The following is a 20,615-nucleotide window of genomic DNA, read 5'->3' as shown; positions in this document are numbered from 1 at the left end:
TTCTCCCCGGTTTTACTTTGTTTTGGATAGATGTACATGTCCTTTGATGAAAAGGATACCACTGATGCTTCCTCCTCTTGCTTTTCAATTGTTCCATTGTTCCACCAGCCTACTCTCCCTTCTTGTTTTTCAACTCCTGTACACACATATTTCTGAATGCCTGCTAATCTTCCTTCTCTTGGACAAGAGCCCAGGCAGACATTATCAGCGTCCTGTCCTTGGCCAGGAGCCTGCTGGGAACCACTGAGGTTCTTGTCAGGTTCTCTTTGCCCTTCACGTTTGTGCTGCTTTCTGCTTGGCAGATCCTGAGCTGAGTGTAATAGCCCATACCGTGCTAGACACTGAATCTCAATAAATGTTTCCTGAATGAGTTCATTACTCGTTGGGAGAACAGAACCCTTTCGTGAGAGAACTTCCTCTTTAGGTGTCTGTGGATCCAAAATACATACTTTTTTCTTTTTCGGTAGACCTGGTAGATACCTGACTCAATATTATAGGTTTTTCATGATTTTAAATGTATAAGTGCTCTGTGTAGAAAGCATTTATTAAAGACATAGGGGACTTCTGGCTTATGGGCCAGACAGGGGCATTCGAGGCGAGGAAAGCTCCAAAGGATATGTATATTACAATAGTGCAGAGTCGAACCCCTGCCATTCTTTTGGCTGCTCAGTGTCTGAGCTCCCATTCTGCTTGGGGAATTTATTCCTTCCTGAGCTTTGCCGGGAGGCAGAGCTCTCCTCTCACTGACAAACAGGGCAGTATCTACTGCTGCAGGCACTGGTGGTGTGAGCTGCATCGTTTATGGTTGCAGTGTCCCTGGACCACTCTATGACATGATTTGGGGCATTATCCCTGGCTACTGGACATTCAGGGAGCTAGTTAGGAAGCTTTGAGTAAAATTTTCTTCTGTTTCAACAGAGTTGATGTCGGTAACTTGCAATCAAAACCCCTGATAGAAATAGATACACAACACTGGGCACTTTCCTCTGTGCCAAGAAAGTTCCATGTGCTTTATGGACATCAGGTCATTCAAGTCTCACCACCACTCTGAAAAGAGGAAACCTTGTTAATTCCCCAATTCACAGGTGAAGAAATTGAAATTCAGAGAGGCTAAGTAACTTACTCAAGGTCATACAGGCAGCAAGCCGAGCTGGGATGTTACCCAGGCTTTTCTGACATGCAGACTGTGATCTTAATCATTGTGCTCTGTCCCCCACTCTCTGAGGAAAGCAGATCATACATATTAACTACCTGTATGCATTTTGGAGTACTTGACTATGAAAGGATTTTTCTCAAAACACAGCCGAGGAAGCATTTGGCGCTCTTACTTGAGTATCAAAAATAGGATGTGACAGTTGTAGATTGTCATTGGTTAGGATATGGAATTCAAGGCAAGGTTTTCTCATCCTTGGTCTGCTTTGCTTTGCTATCTTTGGTGTTGATGTAAAGGCAGACAGTAGATCTAAAGACTATATCGGATTAGAGGAGGGAGAGTCCGGAGGGTGGAGATAGGTGAAAAAGCAGTTTATCACCAGGACTCTGTCAGGAGTTCTGCTCATTATATCATTAAGTTTTTACAACTTTTGGAACAATCTAAATCCGAATATCTGCATGGCTGAACTTCCCTTACCCCCCACTTCATTTAGGTTTCTGCTCAAGTGTTTTATCAGTGATCTTCTCTTCCCATCTCTAATAATCCAGTCTCTCTCTCCCCCATCTCTTAGCCCACTTAATTTATTTTCATAGCAATTCTTACCACCTGACAGATCATACATATTTTAATTTCCAGTCTCCTTGGAATGTAAGCTTCATGAGAGCAGGGACTTTTTTGTTGTGATTGTTCACTACTAAATCCCGAGCATTTAGAAGGTATCTGATACATAATAGGCGCTCAATAAATCATTTTGAGTAAATGAATGAATGTGAGGAAATTGAGGCTCCAAAAGTTTTAGATAACTTGCTTAAACTCTCATGTAAAGTGCTGGAACCATGTAGCAAATTCTACTCTATGTGACTCCTAAAATCTCTCACGTTCCCCTCTTCACTAATGTCCCTCTGTCTGGTAAAATTCCTGTATTTGTACACGATTAGAGTAAGAAACGTATCACAGGATATTTCAGTTGGCGGGAGAAAAAAAAACAAACCCAAAAATCTTAAGTAGCCTGTCCAACTTGCCTATTTTACAAATGAAGAAATAACCATGATCCGTTGAGGTTAGGTGACTTGATCTAAGTAATACAGCTATTTGTTGATGGAGCACCAGAATCGAGATACCTGATCTCCCAGTTCAGTCCTATGCCCCCACACTCTGCTGCATTCAATTCCTTCTAGACAAAGGGAGCCCCATTTTGATGCAGAATTTGTGTATCAATCATTGGTGAGGGGTTTGATAGAGTGGGTCATGTTATTTTAATGCCATAATATTAATGCAGAGGCTATAAGCCAGATGACCATAGGGACCAGCAGATAACATTCAGGTAGCGCTGGGGAGAACTGTGGCAAACTAGTGGTGAAAACTATAGGAAAAGAAAAGTGCAGTTGACCTTTGAACAATGTGGGGGTTGAGATGCAGGCAACAATCCACTTATACCTTAAGTCGGCCATATATGTGGATTCTCCGCCACGGGTCAAAAATTATATTCCCTGTTCACAGGGGCCAGCCTCACAGCACCTGCTGCCTACAGACAGAAACATGTTAGAAGAGAAAAATGTGGTAAGCCAATCTAAAAATATTTGAAGTACTGGCCAAACAAACATTTCTGCCAGCCAGATCTAGCCTGCAGGTTTCCAGCTTGTGATGGCTGAAGTCTTAGAATTAATAGCCCTGTTCTTTCCAAAGGAGTTAGTTTCAAAGGTGGGAATATATTGGCAAATGTACGTGATACCACTGTGGTTAATTGTCCTTTAGACTAGCCAAAGGATCCGTGGGTTAGGTTCTCAAAAGTTCACAGAAGGAATATAATTATCACCAAAAGAGTATTTATTGCCTGTCTGTATTACCCTGGTGATGAAGTTGAAGAGTAGTATGTTTTCGGTGTCATAATACCATCTGTCCTAATAAAAGGTACTTGGTTATCTTACTTACTGACTGGGAATGAAACCTTTTTAGACGTTTGGCACAGCAATTAGCTACCTGTATGTCACTGGGGAAATCACCCAATTTGTCTACTCTGCCATGTTCACATTTGAATAATTAAGGGCTGGACTTTATGAGGCATATAGAATACAGAGGGATACAGAGGGTTTTGTGCAGGACTTGAACCTGGTTCTTTGTTTCTTAAAACAATAAAAGCCTGTGTTGTCAGAGAGAGACAGGGATTAGACTGTTTGTATGTATCGCTTAAGTCTTTAAGCACATTGATAATAACAGTTGATTTGCTGCATTCCTCTCAGGAGCCAGTGGTGAGGCTCAGACAGGTGAAGAATGATGTGACTTAGGGATCTTGAGGCTCATTCCGCCTCTAAACTCCATCAGAACTTGAATTACCCTTTCTGAGGACAGGTGTCAAAAGCTTTTTATCATATAGAGACTAAGAGCATGTATTCTGGGCCCCTTAGTCTGGGCTGTGTCCTGGCTTTCCTAGTCCATTTGATTTCAGCCTGGCTCCTCATCTTTAAAATGGGGATAATGGTGGTAACTACCTCATCGTCTTGTTGTCTCTTTTTGGACAAATTATCAAATGCTCCTTGTGTTCTTATAATGGAATAACTATGGTATAGATAATGAAAATTTAATTCATTTAATGTTTACATTTGACATACAGCATGAGAATTTCTCCCCCTTTCCAGCAGATTTGGGGCTTTTCAGTTTCTATGTAAGAACTGAGATGTGTTGGAAATAAAGGTTGGCAGGGTTAGTGTGCCTCTATTTGAATGGTACCAATTGATTAAGGTGCAGAGGTAAAGACAGATGAATTGTGTAAAGATGGGTGTGAGCTCTAGGTACCCTGATGCTAACTAAAGAGTTAACTTTTGAATAGATGGCTGGTAGGTAGATGTGTCTGTGACCCTTTGCACAGTGAAACAAAGAGAAGGCTTATGCCTGTGGGTCTGGGATCACTGGAAAGCAACCATCTGATGCCGCTTTGCTGTGCAGGGAAGAATTTGTTACATAAGATGCTTTAGTAGCTTTCACGTGCTACTGTGAAGGGCGTCTGCACTGGAAGAACAAAACACCTCTCCAGATCCGTATTGGAGCATAATTGAAGGCAAGAGGATGGCAATAGACAAATTGCACCCACTTCAAAAGGAGAGTGCGGGTTTACACTGAGCATTTGTTCCCAGGAGCCGAAGTAGGCATCGTGCCCTGATGGGCCATTCAGATTGGGCTGCCATCGCTGCTGAAAGAGCAGGCTGTCCCTTCTGCACTTTCATCTTCTGCCATATTTGTATTCATGTGCACTGTTCCCCACATAAAAGCACAGCCTGCTATTCCCGGCTTTGCTTCTGTGACCTGCAGTAAAACCAGATTAAAAATAAAACATTTTATGGCTTTTACATGGAGTGGTAATTATGCAAAATGGTATTTAATCATTTGACAAGTAGCCAGAAGCATTCAGAAGGTCTTGTACCTTAGGGAACAGCAGCTTGTATAGGTTGTGGGAGGGGCTCTTGGTTGCAAGGCCTCAGCCTTCTGGGTGTGTGCGTGGCAACTCGGGACAGCGACGTCAGTGTCACCTGGGAAACAGAAGACACAGAAGACCGCTGGGTGGACTTGAAATCAGCTCTGCACAGCTGTTGGATTCTGAATAAAACTTCAGGAAAGTTGTTCGCTAGGTGAGCTGGTTAAGTGAGGTGGTTGGGATAGGCTGAGGGTGGGGAACAGAACATTCTTCGTGTTATTGTCAGGGAGTCTTTGGAGGCAACAAATGAATCTCACTTTACTACCAATTTAAATCAGAGGCAGTCATAGCTGGAAATCTTCTTAGAAGAGAATGTCTTGTTTTTGAGACCTCTCATTATACACCTAGGAAGACCGTGGCATGCAGAGGTGAGATGCTGGTGAAGCCGGAGGAAAAGGCCCAGAATCTGGGCCTTCTGATACTCCCACAGGTTCTGCTGACCTCTGCCCCAGCAGTGGCCTGAAAGTTTCCATTTAATTCTGCCTCCACTCACAACAAATTTGTTTGTTGAGAAACAAATTTGACTTCAGCATCCTTGAATATTCAGGAACATTAATATGAGTCTATCTTAAACCTAACTAGAAGTTCTTTTTACCTTAAATGTGGACTCACCATTGTGTTTCTTTCGTTATTTTTAAAGGGTTTGTTTCCTTTTTCTCTTCCTCTTCTTCCTTTTTCTTTGTGGTTCAGTTTTTATTGCATGTACTTTAGAAAAGACAGCCATTGTTTACCTTTGTGATGATTATTTTAATTCCAAACATGAAACGCTACTTCTCACCACACGTATTCTTTTATTCTATTGGAAGTTATTATTATTATTATTATTATTTTGTGAGGAAGCTCTCCGTCACCCCTGTGTATATGCTGATGGCTTGCCCGTGCATAACAGACCCCTGAGAATCTGGGTGAAATGCAGATTAGTATTCCGCAGGTCGGGGGTGGGGCTGAGATTCTGCCTCTTTGACAAGCTTGATGCTCATGTTGCTGGTCCTGGTCCTGGGATTCATTGTGAACCCACAGCCTTTGGTTAAGACACAGGTAGACATATGAAACTTGTCTAAGATGGTGTGAGCTCTGGATATCACCCAAGGGTCTCTACCATATTTCACATTCAGCGGGTCCATACTGCACTCCTCACTTCTGAGGCTTGCCTTTATTTCAGTCGGATAGCACTGTTGTAAAACAACAATTTACTGTCACACTCAAAACAACTCAGGAAGGTTTCCTGTCACTGCCTAGTTGTGCTAGGATTCTGTCAATTATTTAACGAGTTGGGTGAAGTTCTCAATTACTGTGAGTTACTGATTGAAAAATGAAAGTCACGTGAAGATATCACAGTTGAATTCAGTTCTTCACGTTGTAGTGCCTTTTGAGATGATACTTTTGATTCTGACTGAACTATCAAACTAAATCTCAGGAACTTTACCATATCCTGTGACATCACCTATACATTGCTGTCACCTATAACTATACAACGGAAAATGATTTTATATTCATTTATTTTTACCATGCCCCTAGGGAGTTATAGAAATGGCAAGTGAAACATTTTAGTGTAAAATTTGCAATCCACCTTCTCAACCCTGCTGCCCACATGATTTCTCACTACTGTTGCTGGTTCGAAATCATATACATTGGGTATCATCCTTAAAACCATCTGCTTAATTAATGTTTCAGTGTTTAAAGCTTAAGGATTCTATAACTTTAAAAGTGCTTTTTTTTTTTTTTTAAACTTGAGATGCCTCAGGCAGTTGTTTTTTCTGATTTTCTAATTAGTCGTAGCAGCCTTTTCCAGTGCATTCTTAAATGGATCTCCAAATAACACATCAAAGCCATGCGTCTGTGGTTGAGGGGCAAGTGAGAGACACAGAGAGGCCGTTCTCCACCTCAGTTTCCCCTTTTTTGAAAAATGCCACACTAAGGCAAAGTGGCAGGCTACGTTAAGGCTTTCCAGGTGAGAAATTGGTGTGAACCGATTAGAGTTGTATAATTTTTAGAATTGGAAGGGACTTGAGGCATTATCCTTCCTTTTGTAGGGTGAATGTATCTGTCATGCCCACACAATGGAAAATAGAGCTGGAGACAGCCCAGGGTCTTCTGTCTCCAAGTAGAATTTTCTTTTCTACACTGTCTGGTGATAATAATCTAAGAAATACTCTTTCTTGGGACGTTAGTACGCCCTAAGAATGATGACAGCCCTTCAGGCGTGATTAAGAACCTACTGGAGATAAGGTGAGAGAACATAACACTATGACTCATGAAGAGGACACTGCCCAAAGTGAGTGTGAGGAGGTAGCCAATAAATGTCAGTCTTCTCTGTATTTCCTCCATCGCTTATTGCAATTCACTGATTAGGGTTTAAAATGGCACAATGAATTATGCAAAAGCTCTTTCTGCAGGAGGGGCTGCCTTGCAGCCTAATGCAGTGCAGATGGAGAGATCCTCTTTTAATCATTGTTCTCATAATACTTGGAAGCTTTTTGAGGAATAAGCATTCAGAAGTGGAAGTGAGTGGCCTTCGACAGTAAGTGAATTCCTTTTGCAGAGTGAAACAGAAATGTATTTATGATGCAGATGGTTACCCTGTGTTTGGATCTGGGATTCACGCTTAGAAACAGAATGTCTCTTGAAATAGTTGGGTTTTAGATGGTTCCTCTGGAGAAATGACTTCTGGCCAGGCTCGTCCAACGTGTATTATTATTTTTCTTCAGAAATAGTGATAAATATTTAAATGCCAATTCACTGCAATCATGAAAATATGCAAATTACTCCCCCCTCTCTGATCCTTAGTTACTACTGAAGAGACTGAATTAGTTAGCATCCCTTAGTTTTATTAGCATAATATTAATGCAGATGATGAGCAAAGGCTTTTTTAAAAAGAAAGCAGAACCACGGGAAACCATTAATAACAGCGCTCACTTCTTTAGTGCGGAAGAAAAAAAACATTTATGATTAGGTGTCTAACTTTGGTGTCTGTGCCAAGGACCCCCCACAGGGGCCGAAACAGGTCTTGTTTCTAAAACCAACATCAGCTTGCAGAGCAAAAGCCAATCTGAAAAAGGCCCAAAGGGAAATTTTCAGATCAAAGATAAATATGCAATTACCTGTAGGTACGTAGCTCTTCAGGATTCAGGTGCTGTTAAGGATGGATACTAGTAGGGTATATTTCTAAGACACCACTTTTTAAAATATAGGAGGAAAACATAACGGAATGATATTCATTGGCCAATTCAAGGTATAATAAAGGACTGACTTAAAGCTATTCCCAGCAAAGGGGTTAATATAAAAAAGACACTGATTAATTCTTTATTTGCTTAGAGGAAATGGGCTTAAATTAGAGGGAAGTAAAGTTGAATCAAATAACAGGAAGACATTCTTGGCTCTGGGGAGAGCTTTATAAAATTAGAATGAGGTATAGCAAGAACCTGGAATTTCCCTTCTTAACCTCTTCTTACTGTGCTACAAACATTTTTTACACGTTCTGGCATCTGTGTCTGCCTCTGTTTAAGTGGAAGTGAGCACTGCAGCACCTGCTGTCTGTATCATTCACATAGTTTGAAGCCAATGTTGCCCAGTATTGTTATTCTCCTACATGACATGATTTATCTCCCCTGTTAGAATGTGGACTCTCGGGGGTCAGAGGTGAAGTCCTGTGCTTCCTTGGACTTTGAACATCAACATATATAGTACCGTGCAATTAATGAGGAGTCAGTATGTGTTGAATGAATGTATGAGTCATTAGTATATGTATATGAATGTATAATCATAGGTTATCTGTTTATTAACAAGCAAGAACCCAAGCTCTATAGCATTACTTCATCCAAACATTAAAGTATTGACTTCACTCCAATTCCAGTCTTCTTTCCAGTGTGCACTTTATTACTTGAAATGGAAAACAAACTTCATTGTGTGGATTAATTTCATTGTTAAACCATAACCACAATGATTTTTTAAAAACACAACTTAAATACAGCATTCTGACCAATATCCGTAATGAAGAAAGACTAGTAAAGAAATGTAGACATTGTTGTTCAGTGAAACTTTCTAATTCACAAAGCTGTTATTAAGAAATTAACATTCCTGTATTTGATTGGTTGGCACATGCCTAGGGATTCCCAAATATTTATTATAAAAGCTGTGAATTTTACTTCATAGAACCAGCTTCAGGAAATAACTGAAGTCCTTTCTTTCATGAGTTGAGAAGTCAATAGTTGGCTCTCAAACACCTGAGTTTAAATAAATAAATAAATAAATAAATAAATAAATAAATAAAAAGAAAACAAAGAACAGCAAAAAAGTTCTCAGTCTTGAGTCTTTACTGTAGAGTGAAAACCTATGTCTTTCTGAAGACTTATCCTGGCAAGAGAGTAAAGGAAGTTCATCGTTGATGCCACCATCCACCCTGATTGTCATGGCTTTGGTAACAAATGCACAGATACTACCTTCTGCTCTGGACGTACTATATCCTCTTAATCCTTTCACTTTCTCCTTTTAGATATTAGACTGTTCTGGTTTCTAGAGACTCCTTTCTTTTTTCAGTAGCTCATTGGCTAATATCTTCTGCAATGTTAGCTTCCTGAGACAACAGTTCTTTCCTCCACCTCTCTTTCCTGGCAAGGAGAGGGGCATGGGTACCAGACCTGGCTGGGATGCCAGGTCACAGGAGCCTTGGCCAGTGCAGGAGGCGGGGCTCAGGAAGGTGATCCAGTAGGTACTATTTTGGGTGGGTGGGTGGGGGATAGAAATCAATCAGCCTAGAGTGTTCCATTGGTAGGGAATGGGTAGAAAGGAGAATCCAGGTTTGGAACACCAGGAATGAGGAACACCAAGGAGAGCAAGCGGGATGGCAACGAGAGACTGGAGACAGGAGGTGGAAATAAATGCATGAGCTGGACATTGATTAGGCATCGGCTTTTTATAGAGTGCCAACAGCCTTGGTCGTGGCTAGGGAGAGAACTGTCAAGGGAATTAACTTCTTGTGGACTTCTTAACCTGTTTCAGTTTCCCACATGGAATGGCATTTTGGAACCAAATCCCTTCTTGCTTTTGGTTCCATGGGAACTTTGCTGTCCCATGTAAGCAACCGGTAAACAGTAGGCTAGTGTAAGCCTGGTGATAAGCTTGAGACTCAGGGGTTCCTAAAACGACCAGGACAGGAATTAAACTAGGTCAATTACATAAACTTCCAGTTTGGAGATTAAATCCTTCCAGAATTTGATGTGCCTGTCCGTGGCATTTACCAGAGCTCTGTATGTCCATAACTCTGCTAGAGGATGTAGTGTTAAGGAATAGCATTGGTTATGTTTTCTGGTTAATTTTGTTTCTCTTTACCCACTGCGTTTCCTAACCTCATCCTCTGCAGGTTCCCATAATACCTTTCCATCAAATCCTTGCCCACATCCCTCATGGTTACATTAGGTGTCACTGCAATCTGAGCCCTGTTCCTACCCTCTTAAATAGAGCTCAGTGGCTTTTACTGAAAACACTTGTTTTTGTGGGATTTTCTTTTGTTTTGTGTTTTTCCTTCAAATGTTAATCTTAACATCCTCACCACCAAGCAGTGTTTTACAATTGGAAATTGTCTTTAGTTTCGCATGTTCTTTCTTACATTTCGTGTACATTTTAGGCTACTCTCATTCCCATTAGTCTTGTGTTGGGTCAACTCAGATTCTAAAACATACTAAGAAAAAGCAGCCTTAGATAATGTCATTTGAAAAGGAAAAATTATCCTGTAATATTCATATATTCCACTTTGCAACTGACTTGCTTAAGACATTTAGAAGAAAACATCATGGATGAATTGTTTCTAGGCTTGACTAAATTATTTGATTAGCTGGAAATTATTTCCCTACCTCCTCCATCTCCTCGCTAGAGCTGACTTTTAACACCTGGCTTGTAAAATACATCCTGACCTTCAGTACTTATTGGTGGAGGATTGTAGTATTTGAAAGTCATTTGGAGTGATCCATAAAATTTCACTTTGAAGCCTAAGTGAAGCAGCTTTCTTTTTTCTTATCCAGGTATTTTCCACACATTGTTGTTGCTGTTTCCAATTGTTCTACTATTACAATTCACCAGCATTACTTTGAAATAATGTATAAATACCTTCTCCCTTTTTGTATAATGTAAACACAGATATCCTTTCACTTTTAACATTTTTTTTTCCGGTGTTTGTCTATGGCCTTCCTTCTGCTGTTTGGTGGAAGGCTGGTTTTATGTCTCTATAGCCCCACAGCAATGTGAGATGATTTCTCGACCTTATTTCAAGAAATGATCACAAAAAAATCAAGAAGAGTTTAATAATAGTGTCCACGTCTCTTCCATAATATGCCCATTTACTTAGCCTTAGTTATTATCAAAAGGTTTTTTTAAATCCAATTTTGCCTTTTGTCCATGTTTCTATTAGCATAGGAATGTTGATGTTCACATATATATGTATATATATGCATATATATGTATATGTATATATATACACACACATATATATGCATACATACAGATATATCTATAAAAGTCTTATGGAAGGGCAAGAGGTTTGCCCTTTGGAAATAAGTAAAACCAATATTATATTCAGTACTATTCCAAGATTAAGTTAAAAAATATTAATGTTCATAATTTTGTGTTATGTCGGCAGATATTTTGTTAGTACCCATATGATGTCAGGCATTATGAATCAGTAGCAACCTACTTTATGAATTGAATTGAGCGGGGGGGGGGTGTCAAATATCAGAAAATTATAATTTGTTAGTTTGTATTTAGTCAGCAACCAGAATGAAATTCCTGGTCAACAGTTGAACATCTCTACTGGATCCTAGGTCTTGAAGTATATTGTTAAGTTTAGTATGTGAGAGAGTTGCACATTGGTGAAAATTTATCTGTTTCTATTAATCCATATTTAAGGCATATTGGTAAATTGTAATGATGAGAATCTGAACTAATAGAAGGAATGAAAGGGAGCTTTTAAATGACAAGTTCAAAAATATCAGAGAAGTTGGGAAGACTTTTGGTCTTGATTGGTGAATCCCTTTCTTTATTTCACCTCTAAAAATGTGTTAAGAACTTGATAGATTCCTCAGAGAAAAAAGAAGAAGAGCACAAATTTGAAACTGAAAAGGAAAAAAAAATTGTCGAGCAATAAAAATAAATGGATATAAAGTTGGTGAACATTTTGGATGCTGATAACTACCTTTGAAGCCAGAGGAGTTCTGTGAACAAGAACGAGGTATAGACAGTTGCGTGAGGAAGCTGAGCTCCATCTCAGGAAAGAACAGCCTTAATAATGGACCAGTGACTGGACTTCAGTGAAAATCAGGGGGATTGTGAGAAACAGCAGGGGAGAGGATGGGATCCCAGGATGGCTGATGGAGGTAAGCTCAAATATTTGGTCTGAATCTATGGAAATGATTGTTTGAGCAGGGGGAACAAGTTGGAAGTGAGTGGGTAAGAGTGGCAGTCAGAGAGGAAGTGAAATTCTTACCGAGGAAGGAATGGTGCATCACCGCAGGGCCTGAAGCGTGTTAGGGACGATGCTAAAGGAGAGGTCATGACCTGGAAACCCATGCTGGAGAGTTGTCTGGGCCAGTAGTTCAGTGAGGAACTGGAAAATTCCACTCATACTTGGTGTTAATGTCATTTATAATCTATCTAATGGTAAAAGTTTGAATAGCTTGGTGGAAGCACATCTCTGATAAGGTGCCTAAATATATAGTGGGCATCCAACAATATTTTAAAATTTGTTTTAGAGATTGAGTTGACAGAACTTGTTTGGACTTAATATTAGGTACAATCTGATATGAAATCAGCCCTTTTGTATGTTTCTATTCCCTCATCAGGAAGCCTGCTTTCAAATTAAACACCCAAGAGTTACAGAGGCATAGAACAGTTAACCTATTAATTACCTTTTAGGGCTTCTGGGTGGCTAATTTCTTTACCGTCTACTTTTCATGTCCCTATCTTATTCCTTTATAGTTTTGTGCAATTAAATAAAAAAAAAAAAACCTTAGAAATTAAAAGGAGGTGGTTGTTTCAGAGGCAGCAATAATCAATAATTGAACAGTTCACAAGTATCTGCTATGGCAAGCAGTTTGCTGTACATGGGAATACCCAGATTAAAAACAAACAAACAAACAAAAAACACTAGAGATTCTTGCCCCAAGGAACACACAGCTTAGTGGCAGAGAGACAACTGTGAGGACCACACAGGAGGAGGTAAGGGCTGTGGGGAGACTGAACAGGGGAGGCAATGCCTGTCTTTATTCCAACCCCCATGGAGAAAGGTACCAAGATGTGAAATTGAGTAATGACAACTGCAAAACAGATCCAGCTAGAGTTGCCAACCTAGCTGCTGGTGTGTAATCTCCAGCTGTCTCTACAATCAACCAGAACCAAAAAAGGAAAGAGTTGAGGAGGTGAACTTGCAGGTACAAGGTGTCAGGTGGATACAAGTTATGGTGACAGATAATTGAATGAAGCGCGTATGCAGTTCGGTTTGGTATGCTCTGAACCAGTGTTCCAAGATCTTGAGAGTGTCAGTCAAAGGCCCACTGCCGATCTGTTCATCTTCTGTCTTGGAAAATGATTTTAACATGAAGATCCCCTGGCTGTTGTTTGGCTATGCGTCGTCTCTTCCACTACGGAGGAAAATCTGCCTCCTCAGAGAGATTTGAGGATCTCACTTCTCCCCAGAACTAGAGTTCTAAAATAGGAAAGACCTGTGTCTGGTGGCTAGTGATAGCCCGTAATTTCCCCTTTATGTATCCTGTGTCTGTATGTGTAAGGGAAGGGAGTTTCACCTTGGCTGTCTTCTGACTCTCCCACATGCCTTTCTGTCTGTGTCTTCCCTTTTTTCTTGCTACTAGACTTGGGTGGTGGTCACTGTTTATATCTCTCTTCTTTCAGTGATTATCGCATATTATTTGGTTTTGCCACTGTTTCCTGTAAAAGTGATAATGCCACGTTTTCAAAGCTGTCTTTCAACAGTGTCAGTAATGGGCTTCTCCTCTCAGCTTCACTTAGGCAATCTTGTGTTTTTAAGAGGATAATCAGTTCATTGCTCATTGTTTTGCTGAATTGCGTGGACACTTTGAAAGACTACCAAGTGCTATACAAATGTGAAGTGACTTTTATTCTTAAAGAAAAAGAAAGCTGAAAGGAATAATGAGTAAATTTTATTGTTCTTCCCCAAATGAAAGAGGTAATAATATATGCAAAAAGTAAAAGTAAGTTTACTTGAAATGTGAAAATTAACATATTTTTAAAACTATAGCAATGGGGTCACCTAGGAGAGAGGAGGGAGACTTTTGCTGGTTTCTGAAGGCCTCCTGGGTGTGGGGAGAGGCCAGTTTCCTAGTGCTTTGCAATCAACTATTTACTGCCTTCAGGCATTGTCAGTGTTCTTTCTGCCTGGTTGTCAGAGACACTTCTAATAATTACTGCTTTCAGCTAAACAATCGCAGGCATTCACTTCCAAGGGAAAAAAACGACTTGGGTCATTCATAGGCTGCAGCTCTTCCTAGTCATTCAAATTCAGTATATTCTGATGGACAGGGCCATTACAGAGTATTAAGAGCTGTGCCATCTCATGATGGCAGCGATTACTTCTTTAATATCCCTGCCAAAATGAAAGGGAAAAATCTACACATCAGAAATAAATGTGTTTTTTTTTTTAAATTTTTTTTTTAACATGGAATGTAGATGAACTGGAGTGAATTTTTAAGCCATTTTAAAGATTTTAAATATCTTCAAAACAGTTTTGTTAAAAATACTGGTCCACTTGAAGTTATGCCCCAGTGTGAACAAACCATATTTTAAAAAATGCATTGGAAAAGGTTCCTATGCATTTTAAAGAGGTATGGTATGATTGTAATTTTTTTTTTCTCCATGTATAAGTGTAGTGGTCATTTAAAAACGTTAATTATAGATTGTCAACAGGATCACTTTGGTTTTTCTTATGTGTCATAGAAACCAGAAAGATTAGAGTATATGAGGCGAAGAAAGGATATTCTACCCTTTCTAGTCTATTTAATAATGACCACTGAAGAAGAAATGAGTACAGTAACCTTATTTATACCATTATTTTGCTGGGTTACTTTGGGGAAAATTTAACCCTGGGTCCTCATTATGTCATCTACAAAATGATGAGATAGGTTTAAATCTCTAGGGTTCAGGATCGTTCTGAAGCTGTACCTGTCAGTGATAGGTTGGCTGGTAAAGGAATGTGCGTTGTCAGGCAAGTTAGGAAAGTTTTTATTGTAAGAGACAAAAGTTTCTGGGGCTGAGCAAAAGATGGCTACAGCCCAGGATGCATGTCTAAAGGAGACTTGCAGCCCCGAAGGAAGGGGTGAGGAGGGTTTTATAGGGGCAGTGCTGACAGGGTCGCATTGTTTGAACAGAAAATGTTGACTGCCTGCAAGCCAGTAACTGTTTTGTAGCGTTTTCTGTTATCACAAGTTTGGCTCTGTCTACAGGTGCAGGCCAACAGACATCTTGTTTTCTTGCAGACATGGCTCTGTCTGTAAGTCAAGGTCTCTGAGACCTAACATTTAGAGACCTAACATGAAGTCAAGGTCTCTAACATTCAGAGACCTAACAGTCAGTAAATATGGCTTTATCTAAAATATAGTTGGTCATTATGGTTGATACTAAATGATAATCTGAGTAAGAACTTTCTTTTTCACATTAGAAAAAGAACAAAACAACATAATTTTAAACCTTATTTTTCAGTCTCACATCTCCCAACCCAGTCGTTTCTTTTTCTGCATTGGAATCAAATATAGGAGAAGAGGCATAAAAGAAAGTGTAGCTCTTAAGAAAGGATCTTGTAAGAAAACAGAACAAACAAAACCAAGTCTTAGCATCAAAGGACTTGAAGAAATCAGACTTTGGGCTGCAGAAATGCTTCTGGATGAGGCAGAACCAGGAGACAGACTGGATCTGAAGTGTAGCGGCAGGACTCTTGATAGGGTAGGTACATACAAAAATTAGAGATTGGATCAGATAAATATGAGTTCAAAAAAAGTCCTAGTTCCAAATAAATCTGCCTTGAGATGGCTGTAGGAAGAGGTATGGATGACAAAGGAGCGTTAAGGAAATACACATTTTCAAATACACTGGCCAAAAGTGGTTTAGAGAAAACTTCTGCCCCTTATAATAAATGGATAAAAGCAAAGGATAAAAGACGTTGGCAAGGCAAGGGTTTTTAAATGACATTTTAATTCTTTTTCATTGTAGTATAAATTAAATATGGATATATCATTGGAGTAAGTCCCAGTTTTGATGAAAGGCTGTAAGACTAAACTAAAATAAACAAAGAAGTAGGTCAAGAGTCACTAGGAAAGCATGTTTATTTCTTTCAATAATGCTTTCTGGAGCATTGCCCACAGAATTGAAAAGTGCTTTTTGAGATCCCATTAGGTGTTGTTTTTGGGAAATCCTAGAGCAGCAGTTTTCAAAGTGTGGTCCAGGAACACCTTGGGGTCTCAAGACCCTTTTAGGGATCTAGGAGATCAAAACTATTTTTAAAACAAACACCAAGACGTTATTGGCCTTTTTCACTCTTGCTCTCTCATGAGAATACAGTGGAGTTTTCCAGAGAGTATATGACATGCGATATCGCTAAAGATTGACTGCAGAAGCAGATGTGAGAATCCAGATGTCTTCTATTAAACCAGACATTAAAGACAGTTTAAAAAATGTGAAACAATACTACTCATCTCACTATACATATATTTTTTTGGGGGTATGAAAGATAGTTTTATTCTTCTTAAAAAATGTAATTTAGTTTAAGATGTTTATTCTTATTAAATAAACTAGTATTTATTTTATTATCAGTATACACATCTATAGATATAACCTATATAAGCAAAAGCTGTTTAGGGATACTTGAAAATGATTAAGTATGTAAAGTAGTCCTGAGACCAAAAGGTTTAAAAACGGCTGTCCTAGAGCATAAGGAAATCTCTGAACCTTGGAAGAGGGCAAAGGTGACCTTATTAAACTATGGGAGGGGCAGTTATGTAGTAAGCAGTTTTACAGATGTTAGCAATGTTCATGGTTGCCTATGAGGCACTTCAGGAGGAATTCTCATTTGATAACAAACAAAAGCAGTCAAGGCTATTGGTACTCGTCCCATTTTATAGCTAGGAGAAGTTAGGATTAGAGAAGTTAAGTGATTTTCCAAAATCATAGAGTTAAGACAGCTAGAATCATTTGGTACTATGACTCTCAGTCCCATGTTTCCATGTCATTTTGCTGACTACATTGGTGCTGGGATGATTCATCAATGAGCTTGTTTTTTTCTAGCAGACCACACAGTATAATGCATGGCAACTTCCACCTCCTTATGAAGAGCAAATTCAGACGAATTTAATATTCTCTGTGACAAAATAAATAACAGGCATTACTAATACACTGAAATAATATCAGTTCATTTGTAATTCACTAATCAGGTGAAAAAAAAGTCACAGAAAAATAGGATAAGATAATACTTGGGGAAAATAATAGGGAAACAAAGCCCCACGTTTTCTAAATAGCTTGAGAACATGTTACGTAGCAAGATGAAAAAGAAAGAACATTTCATGAAGGCCCATAAGAGTCTGTAAAGTTAGTATTTGCTGGCGATGTGAGTGCCCATGCAAAAAAGTCAAAGTGATAATATACTGAGATGTGTTGGAATGCTAGCTGCACGAAAGCATGACTTGTCCAGCTAGCTAGGAAACAACTACTTCTAGAGGACAGTGTTTAATTCTGATGTCCAAGTGGTAAGAGGTGAGAAATGAGCGCGTGTTTGAAGGGTGGTCAGGGGATGATTGGCACGTAGGATTCTGGCGGGGGAGTGAGAAAGACGTAGAACAATCATTCACCTATAAGCCAGGTGGAGGGATTAGTAGTTGCCTGTGGTACAAAGTGTGTTTCTTCAATTTCAGCACCGTGTATTGGCTTGGATCTTTTGGAAATATAAAATATTTCTGCTCTGCGCTCCGTTATGTGTAGTATATGTTGCCTTATGTTCTTGAACCCAATTTGCAGAATGAACATGGTATCATATAACGTACTCATCAACACAGAAGAGAGGAAAACTAGGTAACTAGCCTGTGACCAGGACGGTTTTAAGAAGGGCTGGCCTTTTAGCCATTTGCTTGTCTGGAGTTCAAAAGTGGAGTATATTCTAAAGTGATATGACATGTTTATTGGTGTAAACTGTAATTAAAGAATGTTCAAGTTACATTTTTAGAGAAAATATAAAATACATGGCACTGATTGGTTGCCACCTCCCCACTCCCTACGTCTATGTGAAAGAAAATGTATTCTTGCAACGTTTACTGATGATTAAAAAAAAAATCCATGTTTCCATGACTCAGTATCTTCTTCAGGTTATCACAGCAAACTTATTTGGCTTTTGAATCTTATTAAAGTCCAAATATTGAATGGATTCATCAGGACTGAGCGATTAGATTTTTGCTTTGTGTATGTTCTGAAAGCAGGGCTTGATATAGCAGGTATATTTATGAAACATGGCTGTTGCTCCATGCTTTTGCATTTTTCTGCGCATGCTATCTTAATGGAAATTTACTGGACAATTCTTGCCAGAATAAACACATTCCTTCAGGAGTGAAAGGCTTCATGTACTTTAAGTTCAACTGCACTTCTTTCTTGTGAGCAGATAAACCAAATTATTTGGCATTAGTCATTATACTTTACACATTCCACAGTACTTATTGTGGACTCCCATGGGGCTAAGGATTATAGGAGGTAGGAATAAGCTGGACAGTCTTACATTGTCATGAGAGAGAAAACAAAAGCAAGGATAGGGCCTCTCTATATTTGACATGAAATAAACCAAAAATGAATTTGGCAGACATTCGGTAAATTACCTTTAGCTATCCTCGTAAAGCAGAATTAAGGGATGTGACCTGTAGATAAGTTGAGCTACTGATCACAGAAATATATATATATATATATATATACACATATATATATATGTGTATATATATATATATACACACACACACACACACGCATATATATGTGTATATGTATATATGTGTGTATATATATATATATATATAATTTTTCATTTTAAAGATAGAGATAGCTTTCTCATTCACATTTTAAGAAGCAGGAGTGTAAACTCTCAAATAAGAACACTGACTATATCATGGTGGACTCTTGGATGAAAGAAGGGGACCAAGCTGGGGACACAGGGATGTGACCAGGACAGTTGGGGGAGGGAGGGAGGAAGTACCCCTTGATTTAAGGAATGCAAGAGGCAAACAGTGGACAATAGAGACTGCAGGAAAGAGATTCGCACAAACATGTCTATACTTCCTCCTGTTGGCCATAAACACTCAACTATCACCACCCGATGGTTGCTACTGAAGGGAGATTACAGCGATTGTTCACTCATTAATGCAACCAGCATTTCTAAAGTGTGTCATCAAGGCAGAGAGGATTTAAAGGACTAAAACTGGTTTATTAGCATATTACAGTTAGGATGTCAGTTATATTACATTTATTTGCAGCAGTAGGCAATTAAGTTCTTTGAGTTTTTCTACTGAAACTTGTTGAAATGTAATTGCTGGGTAGATTTGACTAGAGTTTAGTGACCCTCTCCCTTATGTAGCATTAACTCTGACTATTTTAAATAATTATAGGAAAGGCCAGTTTAAATGTTCACACACTATTAAAGAATTTTGTTTAATTGCTTTTCTTTTTATTACTCTATATGTGCAGTAAGTAAAACCAATCTAGCAAAGCATCTCTTCCTAACATCTTCTTGGAAGATAAAAAGAGCAATTTGAAATTAGAATTACAAAACACTAGTTCACCTATTATTGTCCCTATTCAAATTGTGTTTTGCTTTGTTTTTTAAATATTGAATATAAAGGGGAAGCACGATAATTGATCATTTTCCTCTTTTAAGTAATTAGGCTCCCCCCCACCCCCGTCTCAATATAAATGATATAAAACAAGAATTTACTGTTTCTGCTATATATGGTTTTTAATTTTTTAAAATTTATTTATTTATTTAATTTTTTAATTGGGGAATATTGGGGAACAGTGTGTTTCTCCAGGGCCTATCAGCTCCAAGCTGTTGTCCTTCAGTCTAGTGGTGGAGGGCGCAGCTCACTGGCTCATGTGGGAATCAAACTAACAACCCTGTTGTTCAGAGCTTACGCTCTACCCAACTGAGCCATCAGGCCGCCCCTGGTATTTTATTTTTTAATTCAACTTTAGTAGGTGAGATATAACTTATAAAGAAAATGTAGTTGACATGAACTCATAAAATGTCTTCATTTATTCAATTTATTCTTCTCCGTAGATGATATTTGAGATAAATGTTTAAGAGGTTAATTCTTAGCTATTTATTCAGAATCTCTAAATAATGAGTTTTTTCAATAAATGAAGTTTTACGATTTAAAAAAAAAATACACGTAAGTAATGGGTACATTTATAAGTAGATTAAAACTTGCTTTCTGTAGTAGAGTGTAACAATGAACTTAATATATCATTCTTCTATATATGTTTTCGTTCCAAAAATAAAATGGAAATTCAAAAAGTACCTTGTTCATTGATTGCAGGTAATTTGCTATATAAGGGTTGACTGAGTTTGATTTACAGGTACAAATGATAAATATGAAATATTGTGTAAAATTCAGTCCTAATTTAATTAACCAATAGCCTCTAATCAAGATTTAACTTATTGTTTTCTAAGAAGAAAGTTTTAGTTTAAAGAAGTCCGTTAAGTGAAATGAAAATGGAAAAATGATTTCTCACATTGCTACTAGTTCTTCATTATCTCATTTTGGTAAAGAATAAAATTCTGTTCATTCTACAAACATAATTAGTAGCATCTCAAGGTAAATAGTTTCAAAATATATACTCTTTCTTTGGTTTTGTTAAGGAGAACTTAGGAGTTTCCAAATTCGCCAGCTCGGTGCTATGATACGTTAGAAATCGCACTACTTCCTCATGTACTAAAATGAACCATGTTTCCTT

General features: G+C 38.6%; 1 protein-coding gene across 5 annotated transcripts in view; it reads left to right on the top strand.

Moving 5' to 3' along the window:
- Nucleotides 1-20,615, top strand: part of ARHGAP18 (Rho GTPase activating protein 18) — a 175,355-nt gene that overhangs the window by 95,576 nt on the left and 59,164 nt on the right. The window contains exon 1 of one of the 5 annotated variants that reach the window (XM_033103379.1): nt 4,648-4,776. The exons of the other annotated variants lie outside the window; for them this stretch is intronic. The gene's annotated coding sequence lies outside the window, so the exon portion shown is untranslated. Of the gene's footprint in view, nt 1-4,647; nt 4,777-20,615 lie in introns of those variants that run through there. 5 annotated transcript variants of the gene reach the window in all.

The sequence above is a fragment of the Rhinolophus ferrumequinum genome, chromosome 3, assembly GCF_004115265.2.
Source record: "Rhinolophus ferrumequinum isolate MPI-CBG mRhiFer1 chromosome 3, mRhiFer1_v1.p, whole genome shotgun sequence".
In the NCBI taxonomy this organism is placed as follows: domain Eukaryota; kingdom Metazoa; phylum Chordata; class Mammalia; order Chiroptera; family Rhinolophidae; genus Rhinolophus; species Rhinolophus ferrumequinum.
This window is presented reverse-complemented; position numbering and strand designations above follow the sequence as displayed.